At 35.4% G+C, this 13,933-nt stretch overlaps 1 protein-coding gene and 1 non-coding gene across 2 annotated transcripts in view; both read right to left on the reverse strand.

Annotated features, from left to right (window-relative positions):
- Positions 1–13,933, reverse strand: part of LOC150094192 (exportin-4-like) — a 541,216-nt gene that overhangs the window by 392,453 nt on the left and 134,830 nt on the right. The window lies entirely within an intron of this gene.
- LOC150094193 (U2 spliceosomal RNA) lies at positions 9,302–9,494 on the reverse strand. The gene has a single exon (XR_016550282.1). It is a non-coding gene; the product is annotated as a U2 spliceosomal RNA (small nuclear RNA).

Here is a 13,933-nt window from a genome sequence, read left to right on the forward strand (position 1 = left end):
TCTTTATCAGAAGAAATATAAAAATGAAGGAAAACTCACGTAATAAAACTTATTTAATGTAACTGCCTAAGTGTCATAGACATCTTCAGTACAGGATCACAGAATGGCAATTTAACAATAACAGACAATTCTACAAAGCGCCACCTGAGCAGCTAATGTAAGATAACTAAAACGGTCAATAATTTCCTAACTTAAAAAAAAAAAAAAATATATATATATATATATATAAAGGAAAGATTAGCAGATTTAAAAAGTATCATCTCCCACAAGGGGGGGAGGGGGTAGATGAAGACTGTTGGATCTGTTAAGTTAGGACAATGAAATAATTTCACACATTTCTTTTACTAAGGCATTCTATGAGGAAGCGACTTTTATGGACTCTTGTCTTGTTCCAATAAACTTTGTTTAGTCTAGATAGGCATGCTCAGCAAATCCAACTGTTCAGGCTCATGGGATTTAATATAAGACTTATGTTCTTCTAGACGAATAAAAGCAGATGTTCTGGTCTGTCCAAAATAAGATAACCCACAAGGGTGAAGAATCTAGCAAATGCTTGGAAAATCTAGAGGTGGAAGCTTGTCCATACAAGAGAGAAAGGTGGAGGTTTTTCTCGTGGGGCAAAAGGCAACAAAAATATTCACTGTTTTTTAAAAACTTTTACTATGTGTTCAGTGATGCTTTTCATATAAGGGACAGGAATGCAAGTTTTTTTCTTCTAAGATGCAAAGATACTATAACTCAAACGCTTTCTTGAAAAACCATTTGATAAAAATGTGGATTTAATATGTTGTAATTCTTTCTATAAAGTTCATCTGAAAAACAAAGAATGAATATGATGTATTAAAGTCTTAACAGTTCCAGCCTTTTGACTAAAATAGTGGTGAGATTTAGTGTGGATATAACAGCCTGTATGAATCTTCTTCTGAAAAACTGAAAATTGTAAGCTTCCATGTGGTTGATGAAGAATCAGAAAATCTAAAAAGGCTAACTGATTCTAATTGGTTATTTACTTCTTCTTAGGTGAATTGCATCTTGGGATGATGTGCATTTAATTTAGAAAGAAACTGCTACATGGAAGAGCCATTTCAAATTGAAAAATATCATCCACAAATCTGTACCAATGTGCAGGTTTAGGTGAAATGTTATCAAAGATATGCTGTTCAAAATGTTCCATGATGAAGTTGAAGATGGTAAGAGAAATAAAATTGCCCATGGCTGTTCCTTCGATTTGTTGATATAATTTGTTTTTAAAGGACTTGTATGTATAACAAAATCAAACAGTTTAAAACATCTGAAGGAAATTCTCCTTGAAGTAATTCAATGGTGTCCAGCAAAGGAATATTATTAAATAAGGATACAACATCTAAATGGATCATAATATCAGAACTGTCCAGATGAAGATCTGAAATTGTATTTTTAAAATCAAAAGTGTTTTCTTATATAAGTAGCAGTTCTTTTAGTTGAAGTAAAAAGTAAATTATTGGGTTGGCAAATAAGATTGTTTGCTTTATGCATTAGTACAAGTTTACGGCACTTCGCCTGTCGCTATTGTTGCACTATTGCACAGTTGAAAGGCAACATTTTACATAACCTTTTGGTGAATTTTTGTTCGGACTACTTCAGTTGCATGTGTGTAACATATTTTTAGAAATGGAAGGAAATAACATACATTACTGGCATATTTTGCTTTTTTATTTCAAAAAAGGCAAATGAGCTGCAGAAGCCCATAAAAAATATGCAGTGTATATGGGGATGGTGCCTTAACAGAACAAGCATGCTGAAAGTGGTTTTCCAAATTCCGTTCTGGAGTTTTCGACGTCAGTGATGCGCCTCACGCCAGTCACCCGACCGAGGTTGATCCGAGTGTTGTAAAGGATATCGTCGAAAAAAATCTGTGACAAACAGTGAGGGAAATTGCTGTAGTACTGAACATATCCCATACAAGCATTGAAAACCATTTGCACAAGCTGGGATATGTTTCAAAACTCAATGTTTGGGTGCTGCATGAATTGACTGAGGCCTATATGACTGCTCACATATCCATCTGTGATTTGCTGTGACGTCGTCAAGAAAACAACCCATTTTTGAAGCGGATGATTATGGGAGATGAAAAATGGGTCTTGTACGATAACGTGGTACGTAAAAGATCATGGGAGTATAAGAGCAAACCGCCGCAAACAACCTCAAAAATGGGATTGCACCCAAAAAAGATCATGCTCTCTGTGTGGTGGGATTATAAAGGTGTTGTCCACTACGAGGTGTTACCATCAGGCAGAACAATTGATTCAACTGTCTATTGCTCACAGTTAACGCGACTGGCCCATGCAATTAGCACAAAACGTCCTGAATTGGCAAATCGGAAAGGAGTTGTCTTTCACCACGACAACGCCAGACTCCACACATCGTTAACAACCTGGAGTAAATTGTTACATCTTGGCTGGGATGTTTTGCCGCATCCTCCGTATTCACCAGACCTGGCACCTTCCGATTACCACTTATTCCAATCGTTGCAGAATTCTCTGAACGGGAAAACCTTCGCTAATGAGGAGGCTGTCAAAAGACATATGGATCAGTTTTTCACCAGTAAACCTCAGGCGTTTTATGAATGTGGCATAATGAAGTTGGTGGACAGATAGCAATAGGTCATTGATAAAGAGGGTCAATATATAACTGACTAGTATGTATTATTATTTTTATTATTATTATTATTATTATAGTAATATTATATACATTAAATAAAATATGTTTCATTCCACTCTGAAAAACCAAATGAACTTATTTGCCAACCTAATAGAAATAGATAAGAATTTAGATATCTTATAAGTGGGATATCCTATATGGTCAATGACTGGTCTTAATGGAGTACCTGGTTTATGAGCTTTCAGAAGACTGCATAATCTAGGTGGATGATCAAAGGTTGTAAGCTTTTTTCTTTTGTTCTTCATCTGAATTAGAAATGATTAAGCTAACTCATGGTATTGCATTACTGAAACCTATCTTTATCAGAATTTAAATCATTGTATCATTTCTGATTCCTTTTACAGCACTTTTCTCTATTAGTTTTTTAAACAGCCTCAGGAACATGCTACCTTCATGATATTTATCTTCTTTATTCTGATGCCACCCTGGCTCCAAGTAGGAAAGAGCTGATCATGCTATCTTGACTGGAGAAGTTGGAAAACATGCAAATTTCAGTTCAGAAAGGATATATGCTGAACTACAAGGTATGACAAGCCTAGAAAACAGCTGGAAGTAATGCTACAGATTAAGAATCTGCAAAAGAAGGATGTCAACAATATATGAGAAAATGGTATTGGGTGTCTGCAAGAAACAATACACAAGGTCAGGAGGATAAATTAGGTAAAAGGTAGACAAATAAGTAGTATCACTAAGCATGTGCTGCAAAAATGCTGTGGAGTAAATGTAAAAAAGGTAAATGGCATGGTAAGGAAGACAAAATTAAATTAGAAGAGAAAATTAGCCAAGTAATCCAAAAGAAATCACAATGAGTTCTTGTAGTATGCGGCAAGAAAAAGAAAGAATAACTATGGAAGGATAACCTTCCAAGAAGCAAATGAAATAATTTAATTAGAGCGACCACTTTGTTGGATCCATCACCAGATGATGATACTACAGTAACAGATGTGATAGGAACTGATGTGGGAATACAGGCTGATGAATTGTAAGTATTTACGATATTACAGAATCTTATCAAAAATACAGCCAAGGGATCAAATGCGACATTAGCCCACATATTACAAGAATGTGCAGAAGAACTGACATTGCCTCTGGCTAACTAAGCTGCTTAATTTAAGTGTTAATTTAACATCTCAAAGGAGGGAAAGAGAGAAAAATAGTTCCATCGAATAAAAAAAAAAAGGCTCCAAGACAAAGACAGTGAATTACAGAGTAATCAGTATCTGAAGAATTATGGTAGAGGTATTGGAGAAGTTGATCAAAGACAAAATTCAAGAATAGGTAAATAAGACTGATACTCTAATGGGGACAGCACGGCTTTATGAAAAGTAAATTACCTTAGTAATTTACTCACTTGTAATGATAGAGTGACAGTTCAGTGAAAGTGGATAAAGGGAATGACTACACAATGATGCTTTTGGATTTTATTATTTTATTATTACTACGGGCGACTCCAAGGAGTCCTTAGAGCTCATTCACTGTCATAACACCCACAACAGACTCTTGCAGTTTATTCCACTAATTTACCACTCTAAAAGTAAAGAACCCAGCTCTAACACCCTTATTAACCACACTCTCGCCCAGCTTCCATAGATGTCCCCTAGTCCTCCTACCACCAGTCCTGATCTCAAAAATATCCTCTGAATTAATCCTATAGAAATCCTTCAGCAATTTGAATGTCTCAATCATATCTCCTCTTTTTCGCCCATCAACCAATTTCTGCAACCCACAAATCTTCAATCTGTTCTCATAAGGTTCATTCCATAGACCTGCTATCATCTTGGTCACTCACCTCTGGATCCTCTCAACCTCCTCCCCATCAAGAAGAAACCTAGGTGACCAAATCTGAGCACAGTAGTCGAGATGAGGTCTTATCAAGGCTCGGTACAGAGGAACAATAACGTGCTTATCTCTGCTTGTCAAAGTATTCTTCAGCAACCAAGTGATTTGATGAGCTGATTTAGCCACTTTTGCAATGTGCCCCCTTAAACTTCATCTCTCTATCCACCAACACTCCCAAGTCCCTGGCCTCATCAATCTCCTGGAGTACAGTTCCACCAATGTGGTATACTGATGCTAATCTTTTCATCCCAAAATGCATAACCTTACATTTTGTGATATTAAATTGGCATCCATTCTCCTTAGCCCAGACCTCCAATCTATCCAAATCATCCTGCAAGATTTTGACATCTTCTGCATTCACTATTGTCCTACCCAACTTTGCATCATCAGCGAACAAATGAACCGCTCCTCTTAGATCCTTCCCTATATCGTTAATGAACAAATTAAACAGCAGTGGTCCAAGAACAGAACCCAGCAGCACACCATTAGTCACAGGCTGTCTTTTGGACTCTACTCCTGAATAAACTACTCTCTTACAAAAGCATTTTTGACAGGATACCAAAAGGAATTGTGTTACACCGAGTTCTGTCTGGTATCCTGTCAAAAATGAAACTGGATGGAAATGGAATTGGATATGAAGCTGGTGATATGAATACAAGGATAACTGATGGAGTAATATCACTTTATTCAGGAGCAGAGTCCAAGAAAAGACTGTGACCAAAGATCTGCCCCACTTGGGCCACTGCTATTTAATTTGTACATTAATATATAAAACTGTTTGAAAAGAAATATTTAATTGTGTGCTGGAGATGCAAAATTGAGTAGCATAACAATTAATCAAGATAATGTAGAGAACCTGCAGAACTGAATCTAGGCTGTTTCTGAACTGAAAATAGGCTGGCTAGTTTAATGTGGGAAAATATACATAAGTTTTGCATTTTGGAGTAAAAAGATTACAAAGATCACTTATTAAATGAAAACTTTGTATTATAATGTATACTGACAGAACCACTCCAAGAAACTGATGAAGCTAATGATTGGGGGGGGGGGGGGGGGAATGACCAAGGCAGTGCTAGCTTATAGGATTAGTAGATTACTGAAAAACATAATGCACAGAATTCTCGTGGAAAGGCTTAGACGTTGGTTATATACATTCTTACTAAATAGCTTAAGGAAATTACAACGTACAATAGAATATACATTAAAATAAATTTTAATACACTTCCAATATTTCGACAATGTCACATTGCCATTTTCACAGGAACTTAAAAAAGACACATGCACACAAGCACAACACACAGTAAATGAGGACGAAGCAGGAAGCTATTCTTTCTCCTAAAACTCCAGATGGTGACCCCCTAGCGGGCAATGTTGGTATTCTTGGCCGATTGGGCTGAAGGTCTTCTGATGTAGGTTTCCCAAATTTGGGGCAGTCTCATGCAACCAAATTTGTTGAGGTTTGGATTGTTTCTGAGGGCTGAGGCTGATTAAACTTATAGCCTTTCGTATTTGAATTTACTATGATGTATTATCGTGGCTTTCTTCCACCGTATTCTGTGGCTGGTATCCAGCGCATGGTCTGCAAATCCAAAAAATATTGAAACCAATACCCCCCCCCCTTCACAACAAGGATTACTCTAAATTCATCACCATTCCCTATATCCGAGGCACCTCGGAAAAAATTACCAAAATCTTAAAAAAACATGACTTGACCTCCTGTTACAGACCATACAGAAGATTGGCATCCCTTATCCGCTCCACTAAAGACCAACCACTTCCCCTAGACCTATCTGGTGTATACCAGGTCCCTTGCAACTGTAAACTGTCTTACTTTGGCCAAACAGGCATGACAGCTAATATTAGAATTTCAGAACACAAGGACTACATCCGGTTTCACCAATACAGCCACTCTGGTCTTGCAGACCATGCACTGGATAACCGCCATAGAATACGGTGGAAGAAAGACACGATGATACACCATAGTAAATTCAAATACGAAAGGCTATTCATGAAATCAGCCTCAGCCCTACGAAACAATCCAAACCTTAACAAATTTGGTTGCATGAGACTGCATCAAATTTGGGAAACCTACATCAGAAGACCTTCAGCCCAATCGGCCAAGAATACCAACATTGCCCGCTAGGGGGTACCATGGGAAAGAATAGCTTCCTGCTTCGTCCTCATTTACTGTGTTGTGCTTGCGTGCACGTGTCTTTTTTAGGTTCCTGTGAAAATGGCAACGTGACTTTGCCGAAATATTGGAAGTATATTAAAATTTATTTTAATGTATATTCTATTGTACGTTGTAATTTCCTTAAGCTATTTAGTAAAAATAATGTGCAGAAATAAGGAAATTATTATTTCTTATCTTTTTAAGATTTAGTTAAGCTTTATAATTATAGTTAACCTTTATAGTTATGTTTTACAGGATTTTGATATAGCCACATCTGGATTACTATGCACAGGTCACTGGCATCTCTTGACAATGAGGAAGTGAAGAGGATTCACACGTGGGTGACCAAGAGGAAAGTGGTCAAACCCAAAACCTCTGTGGTAAACAAGCTGTGGTTTTTGCCCACTAGACTAGCAATATATCTTGTGGTATACATAGATTTAAGTTTTATTTTTATCAGAGTACCTTAAGATATGACCAAGTTCAATGTAATTGTAGCTACAATAGTCATGTGTTTCTTTTATTTCATTTGAATTCTTTCATCTGTTGGAAATAGTTTATGGTAGCAATATTTTTAAACTGTTTTTCTTTTAACATGTTTATATCGGGGTGATTGGAAGTCTCTTACCACATGCCACCTTGAACATCTGGCAGGGAGGTGGAAAACACCTCACTCTGCCACGATTTCATGTTTGGTGCATCACAACCCTACAAGAGGGAACATGCTTGACAATATATTATGTCCCTTTCGTTTTGAGTATGTGCATTTTTACCAAGTTTTAAATATATATGGCATGCTAGTTTGAATGTTTTTAATTAAATTTTAACTGTAAAATTAATAGTCTTAATGTATAATGTCTGTGGAGTTTTATCGTTTTTCAGAGTTGGATCATTTGCATTCCAGATGTCTCCAATTACACATTTTTGCTACATATACTACCTAGACTAATTTTTTGTATCCATACTGTATTTAGTGATACAATAAAACTACTTGTTTTTCTTGCATTTGCAGTATGGTGTCTGTTGGAGAGAGAGAGAGAAGATATTTATCATGATACAAAGGCATTTATGTTCAACTTGTGAAAGAATAGGAGTAGTGAGCAAAACTGTTTATTTCTGTGAATAAAAACTTATCCATTTTTTATAGCAAATAAATCAGTGGCATTAAATGAATTATTTCTAATTTCTGTTTTTGTTGTTTAATTTTAGATTTTTATGTTGTATTTAAATGTTAATAAAATGTATGTTTAAACTAAACATATTTGGTCGTTTATAATTAAAATACAATTTTATTTAATACTGACCATAAAAACAAACTTATATTATAGCCTACCAGTTTTGCCAGCAGACTATCTGGCTTTTTCAAGGCGTTTATGAAAAGACATAAAAACTAGTAAATGCATATTGAAAGGAACATAAAAAACGTTGTAACCCAACTAGTAGCTAAGGTTACATGTTCGCATGACAGAGACTGAAAGGACTTATTGTTCTTATTCATTATCACGCAAGCGTGTTTGTTGTAAACATGTAATGTGATTACTGACTAGCTGTAGTTCAGATTGATTTAGAGAGCGGATCAAGTTTTTCCACAAACTGTTTAGGATTGCACCCTGATTTCTGTTGAGGTTTTCACCAGTTATTAACACTATTGTGGCTTCCTTGAATAAACGATGTCTGTAGTCATTGAGATATGGCATGGAGCTGTTTTGCCACTCTATCATGTGGTTAGATGTACAGAAATCATGTGCTAAGCCGGAAGAGATACTACTGTTGTGGTTTACATCACCAACATTTTCTTTTTGTCTGATTTTCTAAACTCCGTGAAGTTTGTCCTATGTAGGCAAGACCACAGGAGCAGGGAATGTAATATACTCCTGGATATTTGTAGAAAGGAACCTTATCTTTTGGGAATCCTAGAAGATAAGGGTCCTTATCTGTTGGTGATGTAAACCACAACAGAAGTATCTCTTCCGGCTTAGCACATCATTTCTGTACGTCTAACCACACAATAGAGTGGCAAAACAGCTCCATGCCATATCTCGATGACGACTACAGACATCGTTTATTCAAGGAAGCCACAATAGTGTCAATAACCAGCGGAAACCTCAACAGAAATCAGGGTGTAATTCTAAACAGTATGTGGAAAAACCTTATCCTCTCTCTTAATCAAGCTGTACTACAGCTAGCCAGTAATCACATTACATGTTTACAACAAACAAGCATGCATGATAATGAATAAGAACAATAAGTCCTTTCAGTCTCTGTCATACGAACATGTAACCTTAGCTACTAGTTGGTTTACAACGCTTTTTATGTTCCTTTCAATTTGCATTTACTAGTTTTTATGTCTTTTCATAAACGCCTTGAAAAAGCCAGACAGTCTGCTGGCGAAACTGGTAGGCTATAATATAAGTTTGTTTTTATGGTCAGCATTAAATAAAATTGTATTTTAAAATGTATGTTTGATATTAACTTTGTTACAGTTTTGCTTTTACTTTTTAAGATATAATAAAGACATATTGTTCTGTGTTAAGTTAAATTTCAGTTTAGTTTACACACACATATACATGTGTTTTTCATTTCTCTTGATTGGAAAGAGCTGATCGTAGAGGTAGTACAACACCAGGGCAACTCACGATAAGTTGGAGTAAGGTACGTTCATTTCTGCACTTTCCAAAAATCAGTACATATCTTTAATATCTTATGGCACTTATCAGATATTAAACTGATAAGAACAGATACTACACTATTTTGCTTCTCAGTGTTTTAAGTAAAATAAGATTGCATTATCTGTTCTTATCAGATATGGGCCACAAGATATTAAACTGGTTTTTTAAGGCAGCAAAGAGGCTTGGAGTTTGCTCTACCTTTGGGGTGAGTTGCCTGGTATTGTACAACCATAGTCCCCTGAGGATATTGCTTCTTGGCTATATATATATATATATTTGGGTTGAGATGTAAAAATGTATTTCTTACTATGGGTTGCAATCAGAATCACCAAATTACTGATATGTACCCTGGGGGGGGGGGGGGGGGGGGTACAGGATAATTATGATAGTACTACATGAAAAAGTTACATCATTACTAACTTTCCAATCAATAATTTTCCTCCTAATTAATCTGTTATCTGTCAAGACTCCAATATTATCAGATCTTATATTTCTGTCTTTTAAGATGCTTTTTACTGTATCAATCCATCTACATCTTGGTCTTTCTTTGGGTCTTTTTTCTGGCAACCTGACAATACAACTTGAAATTAGCTCTACTAACACATTCCTAAATGCTAAGAATGGCAAGTTCTTTCCTAATATCATAATTTTTAATGAGATACTGCCAGTGATGCCATCTGTTCACTCCACTAATCTTTCACACAACTCTCATATCACAGATCTCTAGTCTTCGATTAAGTGTTTTATTTCTAACCTAGCTCTCGGATCCATAAGTTAAAATTGGTTTGAACACTGTCTTGTATATAGCTAATTTAGTGTTTTGACTAAGTTCTTTCTTATTCCATATAAATTTATTCAGTTGACTTCCTACCATACCAGCTTTGTTGATTCTGTTGTTTATTTCCATATTTAATTTATGATCATGCCTAAGTAGCTGAAATGTTTTACTTGTTCTATAGGTTCTCCATTCACAATGTAGATGATATTTTCAATGTTTTTGCCTATTTTCATTGTCTTGTTATTGCTGACCTTCATACGAAATCTATTACAAGAGTTATTCAATTTAGTCAGGGAATCTTGCAGACTTGTGCTGGGTTTATTCAGAAGTATAACCATCTGCATAAAGTAAAGAGCTAAGATTAACTTCGTCAATTTTAATATCAGATTTAATACCATTTTCCTTCATAACGTGATGCATATAGATAACGAACAACAGTGGAGATAATGTGCACCCTTGTCACACACCTGATTTTACTTCAAACCATCTTCCGATTTTACTTCAAGCCATCTCCCTGTACCTCTTTCAGTTCTAACTGATGACTTACAGCTTAAATAGAGACTACATATTGCTAAATATAATGTTCCATGTACGCCATATAACTGTAGCATTTTGAAGGGCTATCCTCTAGGCATGTTGTCATATGCTTTTTCCAGATCAATAAAACTTAAATACAAATCCTTGTTATATTCCCAAGATTTCTCAACTATTTGTCTTAAAGGGAAAATCTGATCATGACAACATCTACTTGGCCTGAATCCAGCTTGTTCTCCACAAAGCTTCCCTTCCACAATTTTTCTTAGTCATTTCTCAAGTATACTTGCATAAATCTTACAAGGAACACTCAGTACAGAAATACCTCTGTAATTCTCATTGATTCAGTTTTATTTCCCTTTTTATAGATGGTACTATGAGAGCTTTGTTCCAATCCTCTGGAATTTGACTCTCTGACTAGGCCTTCTCAATTATGCAATGCAGCCACTGTAAAACTTTTATACCTCCATATTTGAGCATTTCTGGATGAATTCCATCTAGCTGCCTTTCCGCATTTCAGGATTTTGATGATGTTTTTGTACTTCAAATATGGATATATATATTCCTGCCTGCATTCCTGTTGGGAGTTTTCTACCATTGTGCTGATTCTGCTCGTGTTATTTAGCAGTCTTTCAAAGTAATTACTCCAGACAAACAGAAAAGTTTCAAAGAGATTGTGTTATTGTACTGTTGAGGATAAACACAACATAGAAGATAAAATAATTAGTCATTTTATCTTTAAAGTTTCTTTTAACAATAGTTAACATGATGCACCATGTCATGCCACAACAAATAATTTTATTCTAGTTTTTTTTTTACATTCTGTGTAAAAAAAAACTAGAATAAACCCACAAATATTGAGCTCTCCTTGCTCAATATTTGTGGGTTTACCTAAACACTGAACTAGAACTAAGAAAATTGATATATGCCTTAGGAAACATGACCCCTACTGTTCAGATAAAACTCAATGGGCTTCTGGATGTATAAGGGTTAATCACATCCTTTCTGTTTAAGGTAGATGAAATTTGTATCAATTTTCATAACCGAAAGCAACAAAGCTGTGGTTTGGTCCTCCTCATGGATTCCCCCCCCCCCATTCAGATTCTTGGAGATTTTATTTAAACTTCATAAGGTAAGATCACCAAACTTAGTTAAGAGGTTCCTGATATCATAATTTAAAGTAAACTATGGAAATTACAGCACTAACTAAATGTCCATCTAATAGCATATTTTGAAATGGCCAATGAGTCAAATGTCACAGCTCTGCTGGTAAAACACAGAAATAGCTGAATTTGCACTGATTACATAACCATATTTTGCCCATGTCATAATCCCACTTGCATACAGTCTCAACATACTGTGCTTATCTCTTGTACTATGAGCATTTCAGTTGTCTAGTGTTGTAATATAAAATAATTTGTGTACCATTCTACAATGGTTACTAACACAAAATATGATGTGGAGAGAAAGAAGAACTACACTAAGTATTGCAATAAACCTGAAATAGAAATATATATATATATATATATATATATATATATATATATATAGAAAAAGACCAGTAGCAATATGCTTAAAATATGCTATAGACTGCTGAAATAACCGAAGCTACGTTGCTTATTTTGAGAGAGAAAAATCTTCTGTGTGATATATGTATGTTTTTAAATCAGTTGCTACCCAAGATGTATCAAAACCACTATTTGGGGAAGGATACAAAAATTCACAGACCTGTGGAACACAAACCCAAGATCATCACATTAAATCGATTAAGTGTTTGGTTGAACCCTACTTTGTGGATTTTTGCAGATTTTATCAAAATATTAAGAGCTAGAACCACAAAACCTCATGTGTATCTTCCTCTTATATATGTTAAAGCAATTACAGAATTTGCCTATTTAATCACACACTACTTTCTAATTTTGAAACTTCCTTTCCTCTCAATATACCACACAGTTTCAATTGCAAGCAGTCCTGTTGTGAATAGCAACTGAAAGTAACTTAATCTAGGTAATTGTTTTCAGCAGTCTGTCACTGCAAACATAAGTGGACATTAAGAGTACCCTCTTATCTCAGGTACAGTGACCTTTCATAGTTGTCACCACAGCATTATAACTGATACAGTAGTTGTATTGGGTGGCAAAATTAGACATATGCATTCAACAAATAAACAATACAAATTTGATGCCATCTACTAATAAATTTATTTCACTATGAGTTTCTCAAAATGTTCACAATATTCAATATCAAGCTAAAACAGCACTACTGCTGCTGCTGCTATGCATCTTCAAGATGTTTTTGATAGTTTGTTATAGTATCATTTGGTTATAAGAAGGATTCATAAAAATCTTAAAAAATTTCAAAAGATAAATAAGTTTGTTTGGAAATTCATCTTAAATACATAGTATATATGTTGAATTTTTTTCTTCTATTTTTGAGGTAACATGGGGGAAAACAGTGCCCCTAGGTCACTTTCACATGGGGAAACAGTTTGTAACAAATAGGATAGAACTGAAAGTTCTGATAAAAATGCAACATTATTTAAGGATGAGCAGAAAGAGATTTATTTATTTTGCATGGGGGTTTCCCCCTTTCTTCCCCCATCCCTTAGGATGGGTTGACATGGGGAGAAACAGTACCCTCTATGTCACTTTGACATGGGGAAACCATTTATAACAAATGGGATAGAACTGGAAGTTCTGATAAAAATGCAACATTATTTAAGGATGAGCTTTGTATGGGGGGTTCTTCCTTTTCTTCCCCCCATTCCTTAGGATGGACTGAGCCCTTCTCATGAGGGATAAAGTGTGTTTTTATGCAAATTCATGTGGGTTCTTGGGACCAGTTTGCCTGTTCTGAGGAACGGAAAACCAGAGTTCCTGGGTGGAAAAAAAACCCTCTACCTCTGTATGAGACCAACTAACTCACCTTTAGTCAAAAGAGACCAGACAAAGGTTTCTTACATCATGGACAGGAATCGAACCCAGGTCTTTCCGACCAAAAAACTCCGTCTATACCTACTGAGCTATGGAGGCTCTAGTAGAAAGAAAGAACATTCTGATAATGAGTTGAATTGTTTCTATGAACATTAAATTACTGCTATTCACTAATAAATAAATATCATCAATAATCATGACAGTCAGTCTATACATGTTATTTTTATTAATTTTTTTGTTTTTTTACATGCCTCCCACCCACAAAAAGTTTTTTGTGTAACCCTATAGTACATTATTACCATGTGTT

Source organism: Typopeltis vanoorti, chromosome 22, assembly GCF_054136105.1.
Source record: "Typopeltis vanoorti isolate ZY-2024b chromosome 22, IOZ_Tvanoo_1.0, whole genome shotgun sequence".
Classification (NCBI taxonomy): Eukaryota; Metazoa; Arthropoda; class Arachnida; order Uropygi; family Thelyphonidae; genus Typopeltis; species Typopeltis vanoorti.